The following is a 14,591-nucleotide window of genomic DNA, read 5'->3' as shown; positions in this document are numbered from 1 at the left end:
GACCCTCTCAGCGGTCTCCAGCTCACTGTCCCCTGACTGTCCTGTCCTCAGGACTCCCCTGTGTCGCTGCACGACCTTGTGCGTCCGCCTGTGCCTTCTTCCTGGCCGGACACACTCGCGGCACACGAGGGGCACGCGCGCCACGCAGCACGTCAGTCAGTGACGGGACCCACGCGGCACGGCGGTCCCCCGGGACTGCGACCCAGCTGCGGAAGCCCTGTCGCTTACGGGCGCGTGGCCGTCCGCTAAGGTCCCAGTGACACGTTCCGCCTCCGGGCCGCCCGGGCCTGTCCCAGAAGCCCCCGGGGCCGCCTGGGCTGGGGGCTGCCCCTCCCCCGCCCCCGCTGGCTCCGTGTCCCAAACCCACGTGATAACCGGGCCGCTGTGGTGCCGGCAAGGACTGCAAGGCGCCCTCCCGCTACAACCACTCAGAAACTCGGAAGTGAAAAGGGAGTTTTTGTGTTTTTTTACTTACAAGCCCCGGCGTGTACAGGGCACGTCTGGGGCAGACATTGAGGTCGCAGAGAGAGAGCCCGCGAGAACAAACGTGAGCACGCGCTGACGCAGGTGCCCGCGCATGCGCCCCACGCACGGCCACCTCCGCGCCCGGCCCCGGCACACACGCGGGCTGGGGCTGGGGGCTCTGCCTTCGTTGTCGCAGAGGTTGCAGCCTCGGTGTCCGTGGCTGGGTCTTCCGTAGTGAACTTAAAACCCAAGAGTGGGAATTTAAAGTAGGGAAGAGAAAAAGCGAACAGCCCCAGTGCTCGGTTAGCCCCTTAACCAAGATCTGAGACAAAGCAGGCAGCCTGGCTCTGCGGCGCCGGCAGTTGCTTATGGGAGAAAGAAATAGCTTTCGTCGAAGCAAGCAGAGATGCCTGTTAAAGCTTAAGTCAGGCACTTTCATTTCAAAAACAAAAGTCTGAGGGCTCAGAGGGCAAATATACAGGTATCTGTGGCTGTGACCCAAGAATTGTATTGGTCAGAAGTCAAGACTAGAGGAAACGTTCAGACACGGTTTAGATCTCAGGAATATACATGCCACCTTTGTTAGGGCAAAGGTCTTCAGGGTCTGGAAAGTTCCCGACGTTATTTCTTGCTCAATGTTAAAAAGTAGCACAGTATTTTGCAGACGGGATGTAAACAGGATGAGCTGACAAAAACTCAACCGGATGAAAGTAACCAACTGCAAAGGAGAAATCGATGTGTAACTGACCAAATGGTGTGTACAAGCCAATGGCCAAGCCTGCCTTTGGGAAAACAGAGCTTTGGATGTGGATCACCTGTTTCCTTCACTTGCTGGAAGTAAATAAAAGTACATTCTGGCAGCCATCTCTTCCTTTCTCTCTCTCTTCCTCTCTCTCTCCCCTGCCCTGCCCCAAACATCAATTTGTTGTTCCACTTACTTACACAGTTATTGGTTCATTTCTGTAGGTGCCCTGACCAGGGGTGGAAACCACAACCTTGGCTTATGGAGAGGATGCTTGGACCAACTGGTCTACTCAGCCAGAGCACATATCTTGTTTTTCAATAAAGCACCCCAAGAAGTGAACCCTGAGTTTGGGTAACACCTTGAATACAACTGCAAAGTTATTTTCCAAATGAGCAATGCAACATTCAAAGCCAAGAAATAGGAAAGCCATGTTATAAATGAAATGGCAGTGAACTTTAAACTATCTAAGCTGAGCCAAGAGTATTTGCCACACATTGGATCATAAAATCAAAGGCCAATAACAAAAATTACCCTTGCAGAGGAAATAGTATATAAAAAATGATCATTATCAATCAAGATCTGAAACTTCAGATAATAATTACAAAATGGGAAAAGGAGCTGTGGCTAGTGTAGCTACGTTGATTGAGTGCGTGCCTGCAAACTAGAGGGTCGCTGGTTCGATTCCAGTCTAGGGCACATGCTTAGGTTGCAGGCCAGGTCCCCATTGGTGGGGCATGTGAGAACCAACCACACATTGATGATTCTGTCCCTCTCTTTTTCCTTCCCTTCTCCTCTCTCTAAAAATAAATAAAATCTTTAAAAAAAAAGAAATGGGAAAAGGATGATGTAAAGTTTTTAAGTTTTTGTTTCTGAAATAAAATAGTATTCTTTCTTAAGTCTGATATCTTGAAAATACAGGTTAAAAGGTTTTTTTTAAAGCAATCGGGAATAAAATTACAGCTCCATAGATATATATACTTTTTCAAATGATAAAAACAATGAAGCTATTTAATAAGGAGAAAAAAGAAAAGCTTAAAAACAAAGAACATAAAAAGTAAGGCCAGATATTATCAGTTATCATGACCACTGAAATTAGGCCAAACTCATTTTTAAAATGGGAATGGCCCTCAAATGGGGATTTAAATGTCCTGTTTATGAAAAAGCATTCCTAAAGTACAGTGGGGAAGAGTAAAAGCCACAGAACAGGCAAAAGTATACCAAGCAAAAACGAATAAAGCCAAGATATCACTTCACACAAAGTAAAGTCCAAGAAAATAAAAAAGCATTACAGTGTAAAAAGACGGCTCTTTTGCTCTGATAGAGAACACACTTTGCAATGGCGAAGTAACCGTAATGGATCTTTCTGTGTCCAACACTTTCTTGCATCCACTTCCCTATGCAAATGTATAAAGTGAAAGAATACACAGCTACGAACAGCTACAAATGACGAAAAAGCAAGTCTCAGGTATGATCTGTCAGGAAGATGAAAATCTAATAAGGACACGGAAATATGAATAAAGAAGGTCCTCGAACAACGTCACCTCGTTTGACACCATTTCGTTGTAACGTCGATGAGGACAGCGCCGATTCCACCGAGGGCCGCTGGCTGTGTGGAGTGGGCACAGTCTCCCGTGTCTGGGTGGGTTTTCTCCAGGGATCCCGGGCTCCTCCCACACTCCAAAGGTGTGCGTATAAGTGAACAGTGTGTCTAAACCGTCCCCGCTGGATGGTGTGAGAGGCCCTGTGGTGGACGACAATCCTGTCCAGAGGGGGTCCCGCCTGTGGCCCTGAGCCTGAGGGAGGGGCTCCCACCACCCTGGACCCTGAGCTGCAATCAGCAAACTGGAAAATACATGTCTTCCTTTTCTTCATCTTCTCTACGTACATGTATGCACATCACACTTATTTCAATGTTTAATATTAGAAATGTCGTGGGCCTTTGTTTAGGAGTCTGGTGATGGTTTTGAAATACACTGTGGGAACTGAAGTCTTGTTCTATCAGCCTCCGGTACCATTGGTCTCGTTAAATATCATTTTGCTTAAAGTCACAATTTCCGAGCACCCACAGACAATGTTAAGTGAGGACTTACTGTATAACTTTTTAACTAAGGAATGTAAGAAAAAAATAATTTGATGTTTACACCATATCTTATCTAAAATTCACGAAACAAAATTGATCATAGAACTGCCCAGAAAAATAAGTTCAATGGATCTCAAACAGCAGAAGTTATATAGGCCAGATTTACATATACGGCTTCCTGGAAATTAAACATTAATTTTGAAAAAAGGAGAAAATTTGATTTAGTGCCATATTTTAAGAATGAATATAAGATAAAAATGGTTTCTCTATTAATCTAATGTAATTCATAATATTAATAGTTCCCTAACAGAAATTAATCTCTCACCTTTTAAATACTACATAGGGAAATGGCACTGGATAAAAATAAAAGTTACTCTGTGCCCTCGACGGGACGTGTGGCGTGGGCCCCGACTGCCTGGCCGAGTGCGGTGCTGGTCAGGTTTCCCACTGAGTCTCACTTTTCCCGTTTCCACTTTCTTCGTAAGGGAGTCACCCAACGCAGCCACACGCAAGGAGCGAGGGGTTAGCCGTGCGGCCGAGTTTCCACATAATTTACTTGGAATCCCTCTGCCCGGGGCACGGGCCTCTTCTCCTCCCTTTACGTATGTATCCAGTCATTAGATCGGTACAGACTCACAGGTATTTAATTTTATACGCTGGGTTATCATCTAAATGCTGCCTTATTTCGTTGCTCAGGTTGTTCCCGCTTTGGCCACTGGGTGCTCCGCAGCTGGTCCCTGCGGCCCTCGGACATGCCCTACCATCTCCTTCTCGGGATGCTTCCTTATCTGGGGCACGACGAGACGCCCCAGGCCCACCCTCTACCCCAGATGCACAGTCAGTCACTGTTCCAAGGCGCCCCGGTGCCTTTAGTTGGAGAACGGTATTAGAAGCCAAGGTCAAGGCACTAGGCGTGAAATCATTTCTTTAAAAATCTGGGTGGCCTCGGGAGAACAGAGTTATGTCATTTTTATCCTGTTTCTTCATAGTTTTGTTTTCCACATGTTCTTTAAACGTTGGGGTTTATGATCATAACACACAAAACAGTGGTTTGCCATTTTAAATGGCCATGTGAGGCGGACAGGTAATGGGCAGTGCTGGCTATTTGCGCTGCCTGAGGACCAGTGTCCCCGTCACCGAGCAACGCCACCTCCCGGAGGTGAGTTCCTGTGGGCGGCGGGGGGGCGGGGACTTGAGGAGGAGACGGTCCGCTCCCCCTCAATCACACAGCCAATGAGGGGCGATAACTCAGCCTGACGCGCCGTGCGAACCAGAAAGGGCACTGACTGGGCGGGAGGTTGGGTAGTCACACCCCTCCTGGTCTGCTGTGTCCCTGCCCTTCTCCAGGACCCGCTACCTCCTCGCTAGCTCCTCAGGAAAGAGGGGCGGCAGGGATGACGGGGGAGAGGAGGAGATGAATGCAGAGTATCGCAGGACGTGCGGTCTGCTGAAGCTACAGAGTTAAACACACTCCGCTTTCTGATGACAGCGAGGCGGGCAATTAATGCACACGGGACTGCCGAGTTCTGGGTTTGTTTTTCTCTTGTGCGAACCCGGGTTTGTTTTGGTGGAGAAGCAAGTAATAATTTTGGGTCGTCTTCCCCAGCGACAGAGCTAGCTCACGTGACCCAAACTTTTGCCAAAAGCAGCACTTTTATTCTGTAAAGTTGCCAAGGCAACACCAGCTGCTTATGACATCATGTGACTGAGGGGACACAGACCGATTTTAGCAGCCTAAAATTATCACTCAATCTGCTCGCCAAAATTCTGAAGCAGCCAAGACGGCCCCAAGCCCGAGGAAAAGCTTCCTGAGTACAGCGCTGTGAAGGCGGGGATGCTCGTGAATTCCGGATTGTTCTCCGGACTCCAGGGCTGCAGCCTCAGGGCACAGACTGGAGACCTACTTGGGGTCAGCACCCGGGGGGGTGGCACACGGGCCACACCCGCCGATCAGCTTCAGTTCAAGTTCTTCCAGGGCCATGAAGGGGGAAACGATGCTGAGTTTTTTGTTAGTGGACTTGAAAAAAAAAATCCAAATCCGTTCTTAAGTCAAACTGTATCACCAATTGTTCTAATTCAAGATGTAGTGAGGATGAAGAAAAGGCATGATACTTTCCTATTATAATATATGCTATATAGTCATCGGGGATACATAGTCATGCAATTGCTTCACTACCTATATAACGACAGCCCACGGGCTATAGGAAGACTCTGTGCTGTGGGGCTCCCAGAGAGGCTCATCACACTGACGTCACTCCAGACGGGTCCGTGCTTGGGCACGGAGAAGCAGCAAGTGTTCCCAGCCTCACGCCACCCCACCCTAGAGAACAAATACATCAGAATGAAAAGGAAAACGGGGTTAGCTGTAACGAGGCAAATACAGGGTCATACCTTGCTGCCCAGGCCTTACCCTTTCTGTTCCCGTAAAGCTCACTTTTAAATGAGGATCGCTGCGTGGAAACCATTGTGTTTCTTCTGACAACGCGAGGAAGGCCAGGGTTCAGGGGAACTCCGCCGAGCTCGCGTATTTCCGGTGCCCGGGAACTCTCCTCTGCACGTCTCGTTTCGCAGAGACGGACACTGGAACCCTCGCTCTGGGTGGGGTTGGTTCGATGGGGATCGAGATGAACCAGACGTCATGCTTTCCTCCACAGAGATGAGATAAAAGGCACAGATAATGAAACACAGGTAAAAATAACCAAAACGAAAAGCACAAGGGGCCTGGGAAGACAGGAGGGGGAGGCTAAGGTCCCCCTGGCTGGAGGGATGGGGCGGTGGGGGCTCCGTGGGAAAAGTGGCATTTCGAACAGAGCCACGGAGGCCCAGAACGGACCTGAACAAGCTGCGTGGACAGACAGTAAGAGCGGACCAAGGCGGAGACGCAACACGGGCCACGCCGGGGGGAGGGGCAGGGAGAGTCTGAGCAGAATATACTCAGGACATTGTCTGAGGGAGGACGAGGGTAACGGACTGGGGCCGGGTCCTAGAGGAAACCAGACTGACTTCTGAGCTGCTCGGACTCGGTTCTGAGTCAAAAGGTGGTGACTCACAACTTCGGGGAGAGACGCAAGATGCCCTCGGAGAAGACGATCCTGGGGGACAGCCACTGCCCGAGGGCTCAGAGGAGTGGGGGCCGCAGAGACCACCCAGGAGAGAGGCGGTGGAGCTGGCACCTGGACAAGCGGAAGAGCAAGCAGAGGGGCCTGAGGGGCACATGAGGGGGCACCAAGACGTGGTGGCCAGCGGCAGGAGCGTGGCTGGCAGGGAGTACTAAAGGGCACCACTGACGTGTATCACATGAAGGAAAACGGCGTCCTGCTCCCCGCACCAGCTCAAGGGTTCCGGCTTTGCCTGCTGACCTCCTGGCCCTTTCCCTCCTTCCATGACATATGGGGTTGCACATGCACCCATGTGTGTGAGGACGTGTGAGATTCACGTGTCTGTGTATGGCCGGAATTGGAAGGGAAGGAAAAGAAGAGGGGAAGTAAGACCGGATGGGGCTAGAGGAGCAGTTTTTTGGCAATCTAGATGAGGGAGCCCGGAGGAAGGCACCCGAGGGGACCGAGGGCCGAAAGTGAACACACCAGCGACGGCTGCAACCTCGAGCGCTGTGACGGTGACGGAGTGGAGGATCAGCTTCATTTTCATTTGTTTCTCTCCAGGGGACGTTTGGTCCCGGAGGCTACGCTCCAGAACGTAAACACACGGGTCACAGTTCCAAAAGGGAGCTGCATCTCCACATCCATTCTGGTGCCCGTATGTCACCACGGAGGACAACAAGGAAGCGGGGGAGGCCCTCGGGCCCCAAGGCGGGGCTGCCCATCTGGGCGGGAACCCCTGCGACACGGAGGTGTATCTGAGTTTACAGGAAAGCCCGTCCACTGACACGCCCTGTGGAGTCCTTGGGAGAAACAGGAAAACCCCAGGACGTGTGTGTGAGGCTCATCCCTGGTGCCGGCCAGGACCGTAACTCACGCATTTTTCACCTCTGCGGACCGAGGGTCCTCAGCCTTTAGCGTGCAGCCGGACTGTCCGAAGGGCCCGTTGAAGCCGCCCGGGGTCTCCCCTGCAGAGTTTCCGGCTCACGGGGTCTGAGTGGGGCCGGAGATTCTGCGTTCCCGACCAGGGCCCCGTCCCCGCTTTCAGAACCCCCCACTGCCACCGTTTCCGCTTTCTGCTGGGCCTGGGGGCCCGGGTTGGGGTTTCCATTTGGGGGCTATGACAGATAACCATTCCGTGCATCTCCGTGTGCGTGTCATTTGTTAACTATGTAACGCGGTGTGGTTGGGCCCCTAGGAATCACTGGGTTCACCCGTGGCAGACACTGCAAATGAGTTTTCCGGAGTAATTAGCCAGGGGGCTCTCCGAGGAAAGATACCTGAGAGTTCCCGTGACGCGCACCGCCATCGCCAGCACCACGGCTCCCAGAGCTGCCCCGCGTCCGCCGACCTGGGGTCTGCGTGCGTGGGTTCCACTGCGGTTTTAACTTTCATTCGCCTGATGACTAATGAGGTGGAGGCCTCTGAATATGTTTATTGGACATGAGGATTTCTTTTTACATGGAGTGCCTCCTCAAGTTTTCTTTGCCCAATTTTCTAATTGATCTGAATGAGTCCTTTATACGTTCCAGAGACTGGGCCTTTGTTGTGTGTGCTGCAAACATTCTCCCCCTTTGTGCAGCTCGCCTTTTCCTGTCTCTGGTGCCTTTTCTTCGTGAACGGCACTTCTTGATTTCTAACAGAGTCTGTTGCAGTGTTTCTCAAACTATCTGTGGCGAAGGAACCCCCCCGCCCCTTCCCCCATACCAACTGGGGACTAGCAACTTTTGAAACTACAATAAAAGAACCACCTATAAACACTGAAATTTGCAAAAAGGCACTCAATAAATGTTAAGCATTTTTTTTAATCAAGTAACTATATTCAAGAGACTGCCTCCCCCGTCCCTGAGCCACACCCGATTTTCTGAGGGTGTTGTGCCCAAGAGGGAGGTCATGCTCCAGAATCAGGGTGGGGTCTGACATTTAGACGTCTTGATTGACCCTTCAGCGAGAGCACTTTCAACCACCAGGGTTTTTACTGCGGAGGAAAGATTGCGGTGGACATCCTTACCTTGTGCCCTTGACTCCTGCATCTTCATCCGCCCCCACATCTTCATCCGCCCTGTCCTTCACCTTCGCTCTGTCTCGCTCCCCGCTCCTGCGCCTCCGATGTCCTTGAAGTGCACAGGGATGGGGTGAGTCATCTGCAAATATGACATGGAATAATAATAATAAAAAAGTTATGATTTTAAAGTCATGTCAAAATGTCCCTGGGATTTTTTTTTTTAAATGCCTGAGTCAAAATGTCACAGAGACTAGGCGAGCGGCATGCTCACAGCATGGCTGGGTTCTCGGCAAGGCATTTGAAAACTCTCCCGCAGGATACAATTACAGACAGAATGTGCAGTACGATCAGGGAGATTACACGGCTAGGTCAGAGGCCAGGGGATGTCTGAGCAGCTTTGTTACAGGGAAAAACTTCAACGTGATGGCACTGAAGTGATGAGACTCTTCTCTGGTAAGGGGACTCACAGGCGATTCTGCAGCTCACACCCCCACATGTCTCTGTGCCCCCCGCCCCCCCCCCCCCCCCCACTGCACCCTAACTGTGAACCCCGTCCGGGCAGGGACTGTGTGGGTTCTGGTAGAAAACCTTTACCAGGTGAGGCAAGTTCCCTTCTCTCGCTGCTTTGTTAAAAGCTCACCATGAATGGGTGTTTCACGTGCTTACCGGTTTTTCCTGCGTTGATTGACATGATCCAACGGTTTTCTGCTTTCATCAGCGAATGTAGCAGAAGCGCGAATAGATTTCCCAGTGTTAAACTCGTCTTGGATTCCTGGGAACCGACCCGATGGGTCGTGAGGGCTGGTCCCTTCCACGCGCTGCTGGACTCGGCTCGCTGATTCTGTGCTGGGTAGTGCACAGTGGCCTGTGGTCTTCCCTTTCTCTCCGTCTGGTTCTGGTGTCTATGTTACATACTTGCTTCATGAAATGAGTGGGAGAACATTCCTTCTTTTTTTTCCTATTTCATGGGATATCTGGTGTGTGAGAACCTGCCCATAAAGATTAGACTTAAGCTTTTCTTTTTAGGAGAGTGTTTAACTACGGACTCCTTTCCTTAATGGCTACAGGACAATTTATGTTTTTCCACTTTTCTTGAGTCAGTTTTGATAAGTTATAGTTTACTAGGAATTTGTTCCTTTTGCCAGAGTTTTTAAAAACGGAGCAAAAGTTATTCGTGGTGGTGATCTCATTCCATTTTGACCTCTGTGGTTATACTGCCTTTTTATTTCAAATGTTGCTTATCTCAGCTTGTTATATTGCCAAAGGTTTATCAATATTATTCTTTTCAAACAACAACTTTATTTTCTGCTGTGTCTCTTCATCTTCTAGTTAAATAATTTTTTTTACCTTTATTATTGGGGAGGAGTAATGTTTTTTTTCTAGTTTATTTAGAATTATTTAGGTGATACATTTCCGGTCTTCCTTCTGTTCTGGTATAAGTATTTAAGTAAGGCTTGAAATTTCCCTCTACGAAATTTAGCTGTAACCCAAGTTCCAGCATTTCCTTCTGTTACTGTTCAGCTTCAAATACGGAAGCTGAGCGAGTTTGACTGTGATGTCCTCGCTGACAGCTGAATCACTTAGAAGTGCTTTTAATTTCCATGTGGATGAATTTTTTTTAGTTCTCTTTTGACCCGGATTTTAGAACTTAATTCTTGTTACTGTCAGAAAAGGTAACCCCGTGGCACCTAAATACTCGCGCCGAAACCCAGGCCGCCTCACCTGTCTCTCCCACCAGCTGGTCAGTGGTCACGTGCTCCCGACTCTACCCCCCCGAGCTGCCTTCTCCTCCGCTGTCCATCCCAACCACCTGCCGCCGTCCTTGTTCTCATGCTCGAGGTCGTTGCTGTGACAATCTCCCTTCTGGCCTCCGCCTCGCCACGGGTCCTCCTGAAGTCCACCCTCCCCAGACTTGGGAGTCGTGGGTTTAAAATCTAAATCTGACGGACAGCACTTTCCCACTTAATACCATCCACAGCCCACGCTTCTCCCCACACCCTTCGTGCCTCCTGACCCAGCCTCCGGCTCTCGGCCCGGGACCATCCGTCCTTGCTGTTCAGGCTGAGCTCAGCCCATCCGCTACGGGACATGTTGGAGGAGTGACAGTGATCTTGCAAACAGGTCCTGGCCTCTCTCCCTTCTCTGCGACTGTCCCGCCCCCGGGGGTCAGCTCCTGTCTTTTCCCCAGGCGCCTGCGCCGGGGCCCCACCCTGCCGGTGCCATCTGTGTGCGGAAATGTCTTAAATGTCACTGAATGGAGACTGTTACCAGGGAGACCCCAGGCCACTCTTCGTGACTTGTAGGATCAAGTGAAAGCGCCCAGGTGTGGGCTCCCTCAGTGGGGGGAGAGGTGGCTGCCTCCGTGTGGCCCTGCCCAGCCCACTTCTTCCTTACACTCAATTCTGTGGGCACCTAGTTTCCCGGCTTGCCTCACATGCAATGCTTCCAGGTTCCCATTCATTCTCCTATTGGAGCTCTGTTCTGAGAGAGTCTGGACTCCAACTCCTCCTTGAAGAAGATTCAGTGGCTCACAGTGTCCCCCCCACACACCCCGAAGTGCTCCGGGGGGGGGGGGGGGCTCCTGGGCCCCGCAGTCTACGCCTGGGGCCTCTCCTCTCTTGCTTCCTGAGAGACGAGCTCGCAGATTCCAGCCACCACCTGCTCCTCGAAAGGCCTCACAAGCCTGACGAAGGACGACCACGAATAAACAAAAGCAAGCTTCAGAATATTAAGGATCTGATTGTCAACATTTGTTTTTCAATTTCCACAGCAGAGCGGGAAGATGAAAGTGAGGAACTCTCCTAGAAGTATCCATCAAATCTAGAATATCAAAGAATTAAAACATACATTCCAGGAATACATATATTAGAACAGGGAGCATCCTCCTCAAAAATGAAAGACCGTTTCCCCCGGCTGAAGAGAAACATTGCCCTTCAAGTGCACAGTCCCCACAAAGGGCTGGGGCGGGGCGACTGAGCCGTGACCCACACTCAGACGCATCAAGGTCACGGCGGAGTCTGAGAACGCCGGGAACACAGCAGACAGCCCTGAAATGCCCAGACGCTACAGGCAGAGCAGCAGGTCCCTTGAAAGGAAGTAAGAATTAAGCACAAGACTCTGATCAGGGACCCCGGGTGGGCGAGGACCACCGAGCGCCCTGTTCTTTGGACGCGGCGCTGACGTCACGAGCTCAGATCGGTGGCTGGTTGGCAGAAAGGAGATTCAGGAAACAGGAACTCCGACAGAGCAGAGCCAGCAGGGAGGCCCCAATATGACACTTCGGCAACGGGCCTAGAAAAAGCGTCGTGAGGATTGCAGCGGGCTGGCTGGGGAACATCCTCATCACACAGCAAACGGCCTCACACTCAGGACACAGGTATCTGCTGCATGCCATTGGGGCACGGCAGATATGGTGACGAGAGAGAGAGACTGTCCCCGCGTCCATGGGGCCTGTGGGCTAGCCCTGGCCGAGGGTCCCAGCGTCTGCCCCAGGGATACAGTCTGGCTGCTTTCTGGCTCCACCGCAGGGCTGCCTGGTAGAGCCATGTGCGAACCAGCTGCTGGCGATCCGGCGGGAACTGGGATTCCACGGGTAGCGTTCCCCCTTCGGTCCCATGGCTCATCCTCCCGCTTCCCAAACGGGACTGTGTTTCCTGACAATCTTCGCCACACCCCTGGCTTCTCTGGAGGGGAAGCTACAGGCAAGATCTGTGTCGTCGCTCAGCCCGGTCCACGCCATCTGGGGCTGGGCAGAAATCCCCCCCAAGGTCCCTGTGGCCTGTGGCTGGCCACTCTCCCCCATTCTGAGTCAAAATGAGATGGAGGTGGGGTAGCATGAAGAATGACTCCCTATATACACAACAGAGCTGCCATTTTACCCGGGATTAGAATGAGCTGAGATAAAAGAGAGAAGGAGAGAAAATTAGAAGTTATTTGCTACTTAATAACAGAATAAGGAGCCGAGAATGGCTTGCTTTACTTCTTTGCAGTCCTCCCTGAATTACAAAACACACAGGATGAAACTCAGTGTTTTTCTCTCTGCAGACAAACGTGTGACATTAAGAGGCTCTGGTAATTCAGCTTAATTGGGACCAGATTTCTCAAACAGACTGTGAGCCGTGGAGGACAAACACGGTCTCGCTCACCTCCCTCTTCAAGCCGATGCTCGCGAGTGCTGTCGATGCCGCTGCTGCTAATTATCCTGTGTAACAGGACTCAGAAATAACTGCCTCAGAGAATAATCAAAACGGGATTTCACTTTTATCGATCATCGTAAGACTTTTCTCTAAGCTACATGTAGCTCTTTGTAAGGGATTGCGTTACGTAGCAGGATTCACACTTAAACACTGGCAATAATATTTCTGTTAAGGATCTTTCCAGAATTAGCCGCACCCCCACCCCTCCCCCACCTAAAAAAAAGCTGTTTCTCCTCCTCCATCAATGGCACAGCCAGCCCTCTATAGATTATGAGAACTAAAGCGGCATTTCCTGAAACACCTTCGCCTTCCCCGATTTCAGGCCAGCCTCCTCTAGGAGGATGAGGGCTGCTGGGTGGGAAAAGCCAGAAGAGGGTCCACGAGTGAGAAACAGCAGGCTGGACGTGGAGAGGGGGACGGAGCAACAGCAGGGCGGCGCAGACCGGAAGGGGGCGAACCTGCAGGGACCTACGGGGTGGCAGGGACGATGAGCACAACATAACAAAAACAAGGTAGTTTGCGGCGAGGTGGCAGCTTGGAAAAGGGAAATAACAGTGAGGGGAGAAAAGCAGCGGAAAACTGAGTGTGTGAGGATCAGAGCTGGCGTGGGGGTGCGACGCAGGGGATTCCTCCCAGGCCTGGGTTAGGAAAGGACAAAGATGGAGGAGGTGAGAAGGGGAGGGAAACGCGGGCTCAGCTTCCTGGTTCCAGACTTCCCTTAGCTTGGGGACAGAGTCACGGCCGTGCTCATTCACGCGACAGGCACCGCGCGTGTCCAGCACAGGGCAGGAGAGAAAAAGACCGGTGACGCTGAAACGAGCCTTTGTTGCACAGCTACCGTGGGGCCATGACCTCCAGGAGGCCCACTGCACACATTATGTCATCGGGTCCTCGTGGCTACCCAGCAGCAGAGGCCATATTTATGCCCCTGTCCGGGACGGGAAAAATAAGTCTGAAGGAAATTAAATCCATTTCCTTCGCGGCTGCACACAGAGTGACATTTGTACGTGTCTATAAAGGTCCTTAATAACAAGACATAAAGAATTATACAGCCCAGTCTGGACTGGGTGGTTCCGTTGGTTGGACCATCGTCCTGTACACCAAAAGGTTGTGGGTTCGATCCCCTGTAGAGGCGCGTATGGGAGGTGGCTGATTGATATTTCTCTCTCCCTAAAATCAATGAACATCACCTTGGGTAAGGACTAAAAAAAAAAAAGAATTACACAGTCTGAAAGCAGCTTGACAAGTCTGATGTCACTTGTTCTAAACACTTACCTAATAACAGAGGCAGGCCGTTTATTAACGCCCTGATGGGACAAATGAATAGACTGGGGTGCAAATTAACTTAGCGTCACGCGGCCTGGAGAAAGTGCCAGAACTGCCGCGGCAGCCAAAGCTCTCCAGTCCCCGACCGATGATTTTCCAAACGCCGAGGACGCAGGAACGCGATGGGAACTACTCGTGACGCCAGTGCGAGCGCGGGTGCTTCTGCCAGCAGCACCGGGCCACCGTGCAGCGTCGGTGAATACGCACGTTCGCCACCCGACAGCCGAGAAGCATCCAGGAAGACGCACAGGCATCGTCCAATAGCCGTGAAGCATCCAGGAAGATGCACAAATATCGTCCAATAGCCGTGAAGCGTCGATGAAGACGCACGTTCGCCATCCAATAGCCGTGAAGCGTCGACGGAGACGCACACTCGTCGCCCAATGGCGTGTTGGCGGAGGTGACACGGGCTGCTGATGCAGACAGACCCTCAGCAGACACACCCACGGAGGGTTCTTCTCCCGCTAAGTTCCAAAAAGGAGCCTAGATCGTCACGTGACGCTCCTCTAACTGGTGACTCCGGGGCCCAGCTTCCTTCTAGCCCGTGGCTCAGCCGTCCCCCGACAGGTGGCTTCTGCGGCTGCCGTGGAAGGGGAAGAGCCTGAGCCGGGGGGCTGTCACTTTCCCCTCTGTCCTCCTGGCTTAAAATCCGGACACGCCTATGGCAGGACTGGAC

Source organism: Phyllostomus discolor, chromosome 12 (assembly GCF_004126475.2).
Source record: "Phyllostomus discolor isolate MPI-MPIP mPhyDis1 chromosome 12, mPhyDis1.pri.v3, whole genome shotgun sequence".
In the NCBI taxonomy this organism is placed as follows: Eukaryota; Metazoa; Chordata; class Mammalia; order Chiroptera; family Phyllostomidae; genus Phyllostomus; species Phyllostomus discolor.
Note: the sequence above shows the minus strand (reverse complement) of the source record.